We start from the raw sequence: 15,433 nt of genomic DNA on the forward strand, positions 1-15,433 counted from the left end.
CTTAAGTGAACGGTACGTTTTCTCTGCCCCTTTCACAGAAAATCAAGCGCCTTCTTTCTCATGTTTTACTGGTCCTGCTTTGCCTGGGTCTATCTCTCCCTATCTCGCATGCCTGGCAGTAGTCTGGGCCTGTCCCAGCTCATCGTGCATGTCTAACTGTGCTCTTGGGCTTTCCCAGACCACCTGCCCTGACTAGCTGTGATCTGGGGCTCTCTCCGCTCAAGTCGCTTATCTGTTCTCTGGGCAGTTTCAGGCGATCTCCCATGCCAGACAGTAGTCTAGGGCGCTTTCAGTCCGTCTCACCTGCGTGGCTCTGCCCTGGGGCCTTTTCAGCCCACGCAGCTTGTCTCTGACTGGCTCATCACCTGCCCCTCGGTGTGGTCTTCCTGCCTCTCCCACCCTTCTCAAGCACCTCACTTTAATATTAGAGCGCCGCTTCAGCCCATCTTATCTCACAGCGGTCGGCGCTGTCTTGGACCGTCTCATGTGCCTCGTTATGGACTTCTTGCCGCCTCCATTTCTCTCGAGCACCCCACATTGTTAAGAGCGCTACCTTAGCCCGTTTCCTCTCTCTGTGGAATCAGCGCTGCCCCTGTGGCACCGATGTGCTTAGAGGGGTCTGTTTCTCTCGTGGCGCTCAGTTGTGTATGAAATTACTTTTAGGTCTAGCTAGGACGAGGCCTGATATTCCATAATCTAATGTTAAGGCAAGAAGAAAGGACTAAAAAAAAGGAACACTCACGTGACTGGAAGCACTGTGCCTAACAAAGGCCTGACTGTTCCAGAGGACACCAGGTGGTGCCCCCCCCCCCCATTTCTGATCATTATGACAAAAGTGTTGTAATCTTTTATGGAAGGTAACTGTAAAGTAGCAAAGTGTGATGTATGTCTGTGCAATCTTGAGATCTGGCTTGGGTGCAGAGTTGCCTTCACATTATTGCCTTGTGGCAGGCAATCACCATACCCTCAATTAGGCTAAAACCTCCTCACTCTGATTATCTATCTTCCCATCAACACCACCAAAGGCTAGAGTAGACTAGGAGGCCATCATTTTCTTCAGTGTCTCTTTCTTAAGCTTTTACGCTCCAGTAATGAAATGTTCAAACTCTTCGAATGACATTTTGCTGCGGTCTCCTTCCTTGCCAGCGTATGGGTGAAAAGTGGTGATCGGGTATTCCATGTAGCGCTCCATTTCTGAAGCTCCATTCGGAACTGTACACATCTGTGCCATTGTGAAAGTCTGGAAAGGGCTGGCCGTTTGTGTCCGAACTGTCTCTGGACTAGGAGCAACGAGCATCAGGCAAGCAGAAAGCTTTCCAGCTTTATTGAGCCACACAGCCAACCTACATCTTCCTCTGATGACCTCGAGGCAGGTCCAGAGCAATTCAGGGGTCATTCCTCCTCCCCAAAACCTGTCCTCTGGTGTCTACAAAAAGTGTGCCTACACAAGCATACTCAGTAGTTATGCATGGACTCTGGAGTTTATCAACACAGACCTGAGGGACTCAGGAGGTACTGGCACTTGCTGCAAGACTGTGTGTCACACCAGCCGGGCGAGGCCTCAGTTTGGTAAGGCAAACTTAGCCTTCAACCTTCCTGAAGTTGATAAAAGGGTAACGCAGAGTTCTGACATATTAGCAGTACGAAGCCACTGTACAGTACCAGTAAGAACTATAAAAACATAATATTTGGGAACTCTCTAGTATTGTGTTCAAACCACAGTATGGGCTCTGAAGAAATTAGGTTTAACACCAATGAAATGGGGCGCGGGAGGTCTCTCAGAAAAATGCGCGAGCTGCTTGGGGTTTAGTAGCTCACGACAATTTTCACTGACCAGATGTAGCTCTCACTACATAAAAGGTTGGAGACCCCTGTTCTAGATCATGCAGTCTACTAGGTGAGGGTGAAGGTCTCTGAGAAAGATGAAGGGGCTGGCTCTGATGATGTAGGGAATGACAAAGTACTTGTTGTTGCTGACGTAATTGTTTTGGGGTACTGGCGGTCTGTATACGAGGGTCTACCGAGGGAGAAGTAGGCAGTGATGGTGTGCCATGTATCTAATGAGAGTGTCCATGTACGTGGTGCAGCCAATGGCATCTTTGAATATGATGGTTACATCATGTTTGAGCTTGTGCTGAGGCTCTTGCCAAACCATCTTGTTACTAGCGGAGATAGCCGTAGCGATGTCTGGTGAGATTTTCGCAAACAAACTTTGACATTATACCCAGCTACGGTAGGTCCTGAGATATGCTTGTTCTATATCTTGGAGGGCTTGTGCCTGTTACTAAACTTTAACTAAACTAATATATAAAAATATTACTATTTCAGGGCACCTGAAGGAATTTTTTCTCAAAGTTGGTCTGTAAAGAATGTTAACATCTGAAGGATCAGGACATGAAAACAATAAATATTTGTTTATTGTTCAGTTAATAATTACAATTTGCACTGATTAACAGTAAAAACAGATGAGGGTCCACTTGATAAGACACGTAATAGTGGTAGATCCTTTGTAAAGTCTTTATGTTATCTGTGATGTTGGATACCTAAGTATAGTTAACCAGCGGTCAGAAATAATTTATGGAATTCCAGTTATCTTAATAGCTACATTTGTAATAATGTAAGAAATTGTTTTCTACGACATTTTTCTCACACTGTCTTGTACCCAGAAGTAAAGGATGAAGTGACTAACACAGGCAAGGAGTTTCCATGGCAATGACAAGAGTTAGCCAGATACAGTTCAAGAAGAAGGATAAACAAATTTGTGTTAATTTGGCTACATTCCTTTGATTCTGAAGGAACACCTATAGAGAGTTTTCAAATAATGTAACCACATTACAAACATAGTGCAGCAGGTGCCAGATGCTGATGAAGAGCTTAGATGAGTTTTACAGGAGGACATGTGACAATAAATACATAATACATACATCTCTACCAGGAAGGGCCAAAACACACAGGATAAGTTGCAGGCAGAGTTAGCAAATTAGAAAGTGTTACATAAGAATATATTTGATGAACTTATTACCCTACCTAAGACTCCTGTTGATGGTTTGATAGCAGTTTGGTCCATAAGCTTGACTACACACTTTCTGGCCTACTAAAACATAGATATTTATTCACCACTGTGAGCCACTAAAATGATATTGAACCCCACAATTTACCTAGTAAAATGTTACAAAAGTAACTCATCTCATCATAAGAAGAGAGTACACTGACCAAAATTGAAGTAAAATTGACAAAGAATCAACTGTAGTCAGTGTCTTTAAAAAGATATGCTTTGACACAAAATACTGAGAATTTAGGCAGGGACTTGTGTTAGACCAGTGGTTCTTAACATGTGGCCCGGAGCCCTCTAGGGGTCTGCAAAGTCTACTCAGGGGTTCCACGACTACTTAGAAAATGAAAAAAATGTAACATATTTACACAGTGTATATCTATGAAGTAGTACAATTGAAAATATTTAAATTGTCTGTTGATGTGAAGGAATTTGAAATCGGAGTCTAAAATGAAAGTTTTCATCCTCGGATTGGTTCATGAGCAGGCATGTGCAACAAATGGAATATACCTAGTTTGGGAGTGACCTCAAAAGCACTGACCTTCTTATTTAAATGAAAGGTTTGATTTTCTTAATTTTTTTTGTGAATTAAAGTAAATATTTCAATTATTTTTGATGAATTGCTTGTTTCTGTATTTTCTGTGTGTTCTTGTGTAGTTTCAATGACCAAAAGTGCTTAGGCCATGTTCTCTAGCATCCATTAATGATTATGTGGGATCCCTAAATTCCAATAATGAATACGTGGTGGTCTAAAGAAGAGAAAAGGATTAGACCATAGAGGCAATGGATCAACATAATCACATGATATGTATTAAAGAGTAGAAGATGCCACAAATGGTCAAAAACCACTGAACGGCAGAAAGAGAGACTTAAAAGATAGAGGGGAAAAACAACAGTGTGGTATGACATCATCAGTAAGTAAGAGGTGGTGGTTAAGTACCAACATTTCAAACTGATAAACATAATTTAGTTTTAAATTGCAGTCAATGCACCAGATCACTGAGAACTTTAAGAGAAGAGTTGCAAACACCATGAGGGAAACTGATTCCTGATACCAATCACAGCATAATACAATAAATGGAAGTTGCAAAGTAACAGAACAGCAAAGCAGTTTTTGAATCAACTTCTGAATCAAATAAAAGGCAAAAGAAAGGATGGTCATTTTTGTGCATGAAACCTCTCCGTTAAAGGGCCTGGCCCTCACCTGTTATTACCTTTCATTCTAAAACAGAACTCCTTTCTTCAACAGTATACAATCTTACTCATAAATAACACGCATTATATATGTGATAACGTACTCCATGCTGTACATTATAAGTATATTTGTAGTCACTGAGGAGTTCCATGACTGCATGGAGAAACGAGGCTGAAGGCTGGATTCCTTTATACGGTTCTAGAACTCCAACTTAACTTGTAATATACTAATGTAAGGAAAGGGATACTACATCACATGTAATACATTGTCACACCATCACCTTTCCCACGAACCACCTAATTTCATTGTACATAGCTCTTTCATATAAAAGAGAGGACATGTTTGCAGACCTGAAGAATAAAAAAATAATCTTAGAGGAAAAATGTACACATCAAAAAAGCTGTTAGATATTAATGGCAAAAAGAATTTAGAATCAGTATTATACCTCAGTTTTTTTTTAAATAGTGCGGTAGTATGGAATTTGTAGAAACATGCAGAAAGTTTCTAATTGCTCTATAATTATCTGTAAGTGCAAAAAATAAACAAATTGCCATAAATATCTCCCTTTTGGTTTTCACTGTACAACATAAACACAGAAGAGAAGACAGGATAGTCGTGGGAGTTAGACAATTAGGAATACATATAAAAACATGTCCCAAACATCACATAGCACAGCAAGAGAAGGAACGAGGCAGAAACACGGCCACCTTGAAATTCGGGTAAGTGCACATTAAGCCCAAATGCTATCTGAGCAGGACTCTTACCATATGGGTGGCTACTTAGATTTTAAATTAAATAGCAGGAGCATTTTTACAAGGACTTAAGCCAACAGACACCCTTAGCCCCACATCACTAAAGGTCAGAGGGGAGGCTGGTCTTACTGCATAGACCTATATTTCATGGTTTGGGTGGGTTTGAGCATGAAACCTACTAAGGGAGATATCTCCACAATAACTAACAAAGAGATAACCATGTTCTCCCAGAGTAATAGGAGCAGTCAATAGGTGCTCTCTAGGAGAAGGTAAACCTCACTGGGAGGTGTAATAGAACACAGCATAGAGTAGTGCAAGCTATGATCCGGGGTAGACAATAGAGCCAGGAGCAACTAAGCCAGCACCTATAAACATCAGGAGTAACAATTTCCTCACATATGTCCTTTTACCAACAGAACATATCTGGTTCTGGAAGAGAACTCCAACTTTATATGCCCGTTCGAAGCATGTTTTAAAACTATTTGAGGTAAGATACTCCCAGCCTAATACCATAAATGATTCAGGTATATATGTGAGAGACTGTAAAATACAGGTGAGATATGGGTATATAACACTGCAGAAATGTCTATTAACACCACAGATGCATGAAATTTGAGAGAACTCCTGACAATTGAGAGAAGAAAAGAGACCCCAAGATAAGGAGCTCCAAAGCTAGGAGAAAGGTAATGATGTTAACTACACAGATCCTCCTAGTTGACAGGGTATAGAAGTGTTCCTCTCTAACAAATATATATCATTATTCGACAGAAGGCCGAATGAACAAAATTTGAGATAGCCCAGAGCGATAACAACCTGACCACATCACGGTACTTCGCCCACAGAACCCTAAGGGTGAGATTTCCCAAGTATTACTTCCTGCGGGTTCCTGGGTACTGAGCCCCCTCTTAGTTTAAAGGTTTTCCACATTGAAAATGATTCGGAGGGGTAGCTATGTCATTGGTTTTTACAGATGTATGACTGTGAGTACTCTGAAATAACAGCAATGCATAATGAAAATGTAACTGAGTTGTCAAAGGTACTCATCAAACTAACAAGAAGTGACCAAACATGCACTCTTTGAGCGACTATATCAGTGCCAGGAGAGGTGAACTGTCAAACAATAATATGAGCTAATTTAGTGTGGGGAAGCTATAATGTGTACTTGAGGTAATAGTGACTAATACCGACCGCCTCAAGAGAGAGATATACAGATATCATGTACAACAATTGATTCCGTGTACCTTTCCCAATATATCCACAGATACGGTATAATCATCCGTTCTCTGAAACCCCAGAAAAGAGAAGTCCTGAGGAAGGTGCCACAAAATCAACTGTACAGCACCAAAACGCGTCGACGCACTGTTTCTTTGTTCAGAAGAATCCAGTTAGGGCCGGGTAATACTTTAGATGGGTGTCTCATTTCTCCACTAAAGCGTTACAGTAATTGAACTAGGCCAGGCTCTTTGGATCTTGTTTTATTGAGTGGCTAAGATATCTGGTGAGCCACATATTCACTAAGGGGTTTATTGTAATTACATGTATTTTGCTGTATATATTTTTTTTCACATATGTTTTAGTTATGTCTCCACTTCCTGCGTGGCGTAATATCATGTATGTGCAACACTGTTGATTTTTATTCCTCCAAGGTATCTTTCACTTGGATTTTAAACTGTTTTGTGAAAATTGTATGAACTTGCTTTGTTTTTATTATGTGATTGATTGAAAAATATTTTTTTAATAAATATAGATTGTTAACGATCCCATTTTCTTTGTGGAATACTATTCTTATAATTGTTCAAATACCCTCTGCACTGTGTGACCTCTTTCCTCTCAAAACAGGGAAGGCCAACATTTATCGTTCAACCTGTAGATCCCAGGGATCCCCCCGTCTGACTTAGAGAAGACAGGATAGCCACATTTCGTATTAATCTATAGAGAGCTACTTTAGACCTGCCTTTCCCCTCAGCTGCTGGCAGCAGACAGTGCAAGGTCAAAACTGAAATATTATATTGCAGTTGAGTTCTGGCATTATTTTTTTACAATCAGTAACTGGGTGCGTCACAAGTCTTGGATTATAAAGACTTTAGAGGTGTGCTTTAATACAGATATCACAGAGTCCCTTGTATATATATATGTACTTTGCTTCTGATGCAGACAGTTCCAGAGAAGAGGGAGGCTGTAAGGAGAGAGAAATGGGTTCATGTGAAGCAACTTCTGTCACAGCTGGACTAGAGATAGGCGTGATCATGGGCAGAACAAACATCTATGAAAACAAGTGTACGTGTAATCAATCAGAGGCGAGAGTTATGCCTCAGTGAGGATAATAAAACACTATTGAAAGACTGAGAGAGACAAGGACTGACAAATGGAGAAATGAAGCTCTGGTAATAGTAGTGTTATGACTTTTTATAGAGCAGAGAGTTCTGTTGATGCAGCCTGGCCATGAAGTGCAAATTGACCAGTTAGAAATCTGTCAAAGGCTTCTCCCTGGTAAATGGCAGAAACATTCTGGCACTTAGAAACAGACAGTGGAGAGAGAGTATTTGAATCAAGAGACGTTCCCACAGCAGAAAGAATGAGAAAGAGAAGAAAGCGAGACAGCAGATCATTTCACAGCAGAAAGAGAGAACAAGCATTTGCAATGCAATAGGTCTCACATTAGGAAAGTTTGAGCTATTGGTATTGTAAATGGCAAAGTTTTTATTTATGTTTCTTTTTTTTAAATAGCTAAATTAATAGCTTCGTCATTTACAATGCCAATAGTTATAACTTTTGCAAATGTGATACCTATAGCATTTGTAATGCAATATGTTTTGTATTTACAAACGGCGAGAGGACAAAAAAAAACTTCGGACCACTGCCTCCTCCCAGGCCTTCAAAAGGGACCTCCAAGATAGTGCCTGCTACGGAACAATTCCCTAGTGCCGCAAAGTGGCTGTTTTAAGCTAAGAAAAGACAACCTCTGTATAAAACTCTATTGACGTTACCACAATCCCAGACCACTACCCTCGCATTAGCTGCGTTTTATCAGGCAGTCCCACGTCACAGAGCGAGATTAGAAACAGGGCTCTCGACAAAAAGCTCGGTTGGTTACTATCACGATTACTCATATTCTTGCAAATTAGACAAGTTAACTTTGTATTTCTTAACTGCTATATTTGGAAAGCGCTCCAGTTGTTTCCCTGAACTGCAGTAGTTTACTTCCCACCAAACCACGGCGAACAATTTACATCAAGAGAAAAAAAAATACTGCGTGTAAACACTGTGCATGAAAAAAAAAAATACGTTAGCGTGCGTGACCAGAGAGGAAGGGGCAGACGCCTAGCAGATTGCATAATCTTCCCAAATAACACGAAGATAATAGAATATAAAATGCATAAATACATAAATAAATAAATACCGCCTTCGGGTAAAGTCCGCGCTATATAAAAATGCATAAATAACTAAATAAATAAATACCGCAAATCACCGCCTCGAATGAAGCAAGCTCATTGGGTACAAAAATATTGACGAAGGTTTTGTGTGTGAGCATAGTAGGGAGCGCTTATACATCACAGAACTTCACGGCGCTGTAAGACCACAATAGTAGACACAGGCATGTCAGGAGGTGCTAGAAAGAACCTCGCCGGGTCAGAGATCGCAACACCTCGGCGCACGGTCTGTGGGCAGCAAAGCCCATTGTAACGTGCCTACGGGCGTATCTCACTGCTGGACTTAACTCCCTCCCTCCCCTTAAAGTCAATAGTCTACAACACATCGTACAGTCTAGATTCCCTTCCTACCCCCTCCGTGTTAAACAGTTTTTTGCAAATGCTCACAGAATACCTGGCAGGAAGCACACAGCACATGGCCTGTCAGAGGGTTATCTCTGCATATGAAACAAACATTTGCACAATAAAGTTTACCTTCTAGGTTTCCTCCTTTCAATTAATTATTGGCTGTGTCAGTGAAGCCTCTGGTCTTCACCAAATTGAAAGGCAAAGTAAAGTAGGTGCACATTTTTTAATATCCTTAATGAATTGCAGACCTAAATCCATATGGGTCATTGATGATTGTGTACTGCAAGGGAATGACCATAATCTGTGCAGACATTTATTCTCACTATTTTGTATTCCACCTCCTTTGCGGATACCTCGGCGCCACTGGAACAAACTTAGGCTAGAGGACCTTCACCGCATTATGGGTGCCGAGCCTCTAGGTCCTCTGCTGAATGCCACCTTGGGCTATGACCGGTTCTGTAACTGGATCACCAGGGCGCTTGACGCCCTGGTACCTATCATCTCCAGCAAGTCCAGTCCCCGGCAGGCTAGCCCCTGGTATGACAGTGCGCTGCGTGCCATGAAGTCCTCTTGTAGACGGGCAGAAAGGGAGTGGCGTAAGACGTACGATGCCGATAAGAAATCCATCTACCTGGCCTCAGTTAAGCTCTACCATCGAGCTATATGCAGGGCCCGGGCGGCGTTTTACGCAGCCGAATTCCGAAATAGCCTCAATCCCACCAAAACCATCTTTAAAACCATAAAAGACCTGATGGCAAAGAGAGTTCCCCCGCAGTTGGATAGTTCCATCTCCCACTGCGAAGCTTTAGCCACTTTCTTTCTGGATAAAGTTAAGAAAATCTACCAGGCGTTTCCGAGCACTCTGCCACCAGTGATTCCCTGGAGCGGCTCCAGCAGCTGTCCATCGCTGCACTCCCTTCCCACTCTTTCTAATGAGGAGTTTGCTAAGTGGGCCCTGCGAGTCAAGTCTGGCTCGCCTGCAGACCCGGTAAGATCTGCCCTTTTCAGGGATGTTGCCTTTCAGGGACGCACAATAGTGTGTTCTCTGATTAATCTCTCCCTGACTTCCGGCCTGGTCCCTGCCAAGTGGAAGCAAGCGGTGGTCTCCCCGATCCTAAAAAAACCATCCTTGGATCCGCTGAGACCAGAAAACTACCGCCCTATATCTTTGCTCCCTTGGCCGGCCAAGGTCATGGAGGCCCACGTAAATCTGGCCCTCACGGAGCATATGACCCAAGTTAATGTCCTGGATCCCACGCAGAATGGGTTAGGTGCTGGCCACAGCACTGAGACGGCCCTTCTGGCAATGGTTGAGCATTTGCAGATTGTGCTCGATGCAGGTCAAACGGCAGCGCTTATTTTATTAGACCTGAGCGCTGCCTTTGACACTGTTTCCCATCGCATCCTTCTACACCGCTTGCAGGACATTGGCATTTGTGGCTCTGCTCTGCAGTGGTTCCGCTCCTTCCTTAGTGATCGCTCCTTCTAGGTTGCCACCCCTCCTTTTCACTCCAAGTACCATCCTTTGGACCTGGGGGTCCCTCAGGGCTCCTCGCTGAGTCCCACGCTTTTTAATCTGTACGTGCAGCCGCTGGCTGAGGTCGCCAGGCAATGGGGCCTAACCATGGTCTCTTATGCCGACGACACTCAGTTGGCGGTTACGATCAGCGGGGATGCCAAGCAGGATGCCCTCAGGTTCCGAAGTGGACTGAGAGAGGTGGCCAGCTGGATGAATAACAACTGTCTCCAGCTGAACGCGACAAAAACGGAGGTGATGATCGTTGGAAGGGATGCGGACCACTGGGGGGACGGATGGTGGCCTCCTGAGCTGGGATCAGCGCCGGCCCCCGTCCTGGAACTCAGGAATTTGGGAGTATGGCTTGACCACACCTTAAGCTTTGTGACCCACACGAAGAGAGTGGCGGCCTGCTGTTTTGGAGTATTACGCGGGCTAAGACCCCTGCTCAGATTTTTTGATGCTCCTACAAGACAGCTGGTCATTCAAGCAATGATTATCTCTCGGCTGGACTACGCCAGTTCACTCCTTTTAGGAGCGAACCAAGCTGAGATCCTTCGTTTACAGCGAGTCCAGAACGCTGCGGCTAGGGCGGTGGTCGGTTTGCCCCGGACCTGCCCCACCTCTAATACTCTGCGGTCCCTGCACTGGCTCCCGATAAACAAGCGAATTCAATTCAAGGCTCTCTGCCTGGCTTTTAAAATTCTTCGAGAGTCGGCACCTGTGATACTTAACAAACTGCTCTCTCCCTACGTTCCTACCCGCTCACTCCGATCCCTTGGACAATCCTTGGTGGTTGTCCCCCGTTTTAGACTTAGTCGGATGGGGGGTCGCTCCTTCCGAGTGAAAGCTGCAACCCTCTGGAATGCGCTCCCCTTGGAAATCCGCCTCTTGGATGATTTAATATCCTTTCGTAGGGCCCTGAAAACCTTCTTGTTTTAATGTTCCCTGTTTTAAGTGTTCTGCTTTTTTGTTGCTGGATTTAGTGTTGTGTTGTGTTTACCTTTCCCTGCGCCAGGACGCTCCTTCGCTGGAGCAGCTGTGCGCATTAAAAATGTAACTAACATAACATAACATAACACTGGAGTCGGTGTACCCCCATACACTAGCACTATAGGTAGCCACTGCAGTAAGTCTCGCTTTATATACAGGGAGTGCAGTGTCCAGCGGCATAGACCCTAATTTAGAGCCAAATAAAAAAAGGGCCACAATCGCCTGGTCCACCTGAGTGACCCTTACGCTTTTCAGGTGCCCCCATGTACCACGTGAATTGAAAGGAACCCCTGAATACGTAAAGATAGGAAAAGTTTTAAGAGTAGTATCGCCAATGTGAAATGTAGATATCCTGCTGCGAGCCTGTCTACATGATATGGCATATGATTTAGTTTTGTTTGTGGACAGACCTAAGTCAGACATAAATAAATCCCACAAAATGATCCAATAGTTTCTGTAGTCCCCTTCCTGTTTAAACCATAAGTGCACAATCATCAGCGTACATTAAAACGGGGAGATGGCGTGTCCCTATCCTAGGAGGATCTATATCATTTTCCAGCTCATTCATGGAAAAACTGAAAAGAAAAATGCATAAATAACTAAATAAATAAATACCGCAAATCACCGCCGTCACTCTGCCGGCCTGCGACCAGGAAGTCAGGCAGGCCGGCGCGACAACAGGAAACAGGAAGTAGGAGGGCGGGAGCCTACCCCGCCTCCCACGGAAGAGCCGCGATCGGACGGAGCCGTGTTTGGAGCACCGGAGCAGGCAGGAGCCTACCCTGCGCCCCGGTGCCGAAGGAGGGAAGAAGAGTCCTGCTGCCGGGCCCTGCAGCTGAGGAGGGCCGCCGCACGAAGGAAGCCGATGAGTGGGTTGCGGGGGGGGGGGGGGAAAGCATGTGCGCGCGAGTGCGGGGGGGTGGGGAAGCATGTGCGCGCGAGTGCGGGGGGGCGGGCTTTGTATGTGTGTGTGCGTGCGTGTGTGTGACTGTGGGGGAGGGGGGGTGTGTGAGCGAGTGTCTGTGTGCCTGTATGTGTGTGCCTGCATGTGCATGCGCTCGCCTGTGTGTGCGTGCGTGCATGCAGAGGGGTGGGGGCTGCCTGCCTGCGTCTGTGTGAACAAGGGCTGTGAGTTACTCTGCACATGCGCGGGTACTCTGCGCATGCGCGGCTCAGACGCGCGCTCCCGCGGTCAAATCCGAGACTGCAAAAGCGCGCGTCTGAGTCGTGTCCACTCTCCTGAATACGGGCGACATTAGGTCTGTAGCAGACACTCTCAATGCTCACGCATTGAGAGTACGTCTGCTCGACCTAAAAACAGAGTGAGAGAGCGAGAGAGGAAGGGAAGCAGGAGACAAACTCACAACTGAGAGAGTGAGGAAGAGAGAAACAGAGAGAGAGAGAGAAAGAGAGAGAAAGAGAGAGGGAGAGAGAGAGAGGAGAGACAGAGAGTGGTAAGGAAGAGAATGGGAAGCTGGAGATAATCCCAAATCAGAGAGAAAGAGAGAGAGAAAGAGAGAGTCAGAAAGGAAAGCAGGAGGTGAGCCCATTGCAGAGAAAGAACGAGAGAGAGAAAGAGAGTGAGTGAGAGAGAGAGAGAGAGAGAGAGAGAGAGAAGCAAGAGATCATCTCAGAGCAGAGTGAGGGACATCGGAGATAATCCCAAATCAGAGAGAGAGAGACAGTAATTAAAGCAGGAGGCGAGCACAAGGCATAGAGAGAAAGAAAGGGAAGGAAATAGAGAGAGAGAAAGAGAAGCAAGAAATCATATCAAAACCGAGAGAGAAGCTGCTGATCGTTTCACAGCAGAAAGATAGAGGGTAGCAGAAAAACATCTAACAACACAGGAGAGACTGAGGGAGAGAGAGAGAGAGAGAGAGAGAAAGAGATAGAGAGAGATAAAGGCAAACAGGAGATCGTTTCACAGCAGAGAGAGAGATCAAGAGAGAGAGAGGCAATCAGGAGATCATCTTAAAGCAGAAAGAGAGAGAGGGAGAAAGGATGAGAGAATGGAAGAGATGGAGGAAATTATCTCACAGTACAGAGAGATATATAGGGAGGGAGAGACAGAGAGTGAAGCAGTATATCATCTCAAGCACACAGAGGTAGAGAAAGAAAGAGAGAAAGAAAGAAAGAAAGAGGTATATATATATATGTGATAGCTCGAGTGTAAAACACCAACCACACTCACGGGGCTTCCAGGCAAGGCTTTTATTCATAACAGGTCGCTCAATAGCTGGAAACCGGGAACAAGGTTCATAATAATTCCTGCTTCGTCTAGTGTTCTGACGCGTTTCGAAGGCGGTTGCCTTCTTCTTTAGAGGAGGACGAATGCATTTGCAGGGTAGTAGCAGGTAACACCATTCTTTATGTTCAGGGCACGCCCCTGGATGGGCTCAGTGCCTTGTGGTGTTTGTAGTCCTGCCGTGATGCCTACTCGCAGTATTGCGTACAAGGTCGGGGTTTTCATTTGTCATGCAATGGCCTTGTCCTGGAGACCCCTCGCCAGCCAGGCAACGTAGTGATATTAAAGTTAGGGAGAAGTGTATGATCATCTCCCCACAAGCTGGATGCTCGCCGTCTTGGACTCGTTACATCACGTTGCGTGGCGGTGCTCGGCGAAATGCAGTTCTGTTGCAACGCTCATTCCCCATCAAGGCGCCGTTCACTCTTTCAGGCGGGTGCAGCAAGGAAGGTGATGGGACCTTCCAAAATGTGATAGCTCGAGTGTAAAACACCAACCACACTCACGGGGCTTCCAGGCAAGGCTTTTATTCATAACAGGTCGCTCAATAGCTGGAAACTAGGAACCAGGTTCATAATAATTCCTGTTTCCTCTAGTGTCCTGACGCGTTTCGAAGGCGGTTGCCTTCTTCAGAGGAGGACGAATGCATTTGCAGGGTAGTAGCAGGTAACACCCTTCTTTATGTTCAGGGCACGCCCCTGGATGGGCGCAGTGCCTTGTGGTGTTTGTAGTCCTGTCGTGATGCCTACTCGCAGTATTGCGTACAAGTTCGGGGTTTTCATTTGTCTTGCAATGGCCTTGTCCTGGAGACCCCTCACCAGCCAGGCAACGTAGTGATATTAAAGTTAAGGTGAAGTGTATGATCATCTCCCCACAAGCTGGATGCTCGCTGTCTTGGACTCGTTACATCACGTAACCGGGAACAAGGTTCATAATAATTCCTGCTTCGTCTAGTGTCCTGACGCGTTTCGAAGGCGGTTGCCTTCTTCTTCAGAGGAGTGTGGTAAATAAATTTACCTATGCATTTTTCTGTATAATTATCATTACAAGACAGCTCATTCAAATGAGAGGCAGAGTCCGTGGTATCTGAGTCATACGGGTTTTAATGGACAATGATCCTCGAGGATGGATATCATGTTCCGTCACCACTAAGGTACGGGAAGGGACATTCAACGTTTATTAGCATTACACATTATATATAGTAAAGTAGCACAATTGAATCCAATACAGTAGGCGTAACAGGTGAAAAGAGAGAGATAAGAACACATGTGCGTAATAGGAGGCGTGGAAAAAGGCGTACACATGGGCGTGCACTGTACATGTCAGAGAAACGTAACAGGAAACGTCACATGTGGGTGGATGCATAGGGAAAAGTTGCAGAATCAGCAGAAAGTCTTAACCTGGATGCGCGCGCAACTAGCATGACGTGTAACTGGGGGCTTTGACTTTAGCACTAGTGGTGGAGACTGGTGTCTGGAGTGTCCGGGCAACCTGTACCTATAGCATATCTGGTATCTCATGTTTAGAGGATGTAGTGTCTGAAGTAAAAGGTCTCTCGGCAGAGGCCGTACAATACTGAATGCTTGTGAGTGCATACGTGTCTTGGTGCAACGTGCGGAGCCAAGGGCCTACCATGGTAACGGATTCAGTAAATCACTTGCAAGGAGGACAGGAAGGCCGGGCCCTTTGCTCTGCAGCCGGGAATATGTTTACCTATTTCACTAGACTGGAATGTGTTTTCGGGGAGGCTGAGCAGATATCTGTAGGCAAAACATGAATTTGGCAGGTAGTCCAGGCCGAGCCGGGCACCGCTGCGCTGGCAGGAAGTAAGGCAAGGGTCAGGGATGCGCACAGCTTTCGGAGACAGGAGAGATGAGACAAAGAGGCCTCGTTTAAGGGCC

At 45.1% G+C, this 15,433-nt stretch overlaps 1 pseudogene; it reads right to left on the bottom strand.

Moving 5' to 3' along the window:
• Window positions 1-929: 929 nt before the first annotated feature.
• LOC147729228 (protein S100-A11-like) lies at window positions 930-1,231 on the bottom strand (annotated as a pseudogene).
• Between the last annotated feature and the right edge of the window lie 14,202 nt (window positions 1,232-15,433).

Source organism: Lissotriton vulgaris, chromosome 2_2, assembly GCF_964263255.1.
Source record: "Lissotriton vulgaris chromosome 2_2, aLisVul1.2, whole genome shotgun sequence".
Classification (NCBI taxonomy): Eukaryota; Metazoa; Chordata; class Amphibia; order Caudata; family Salamandridae; genus Lissotriton; species Lissotriton vulgaris.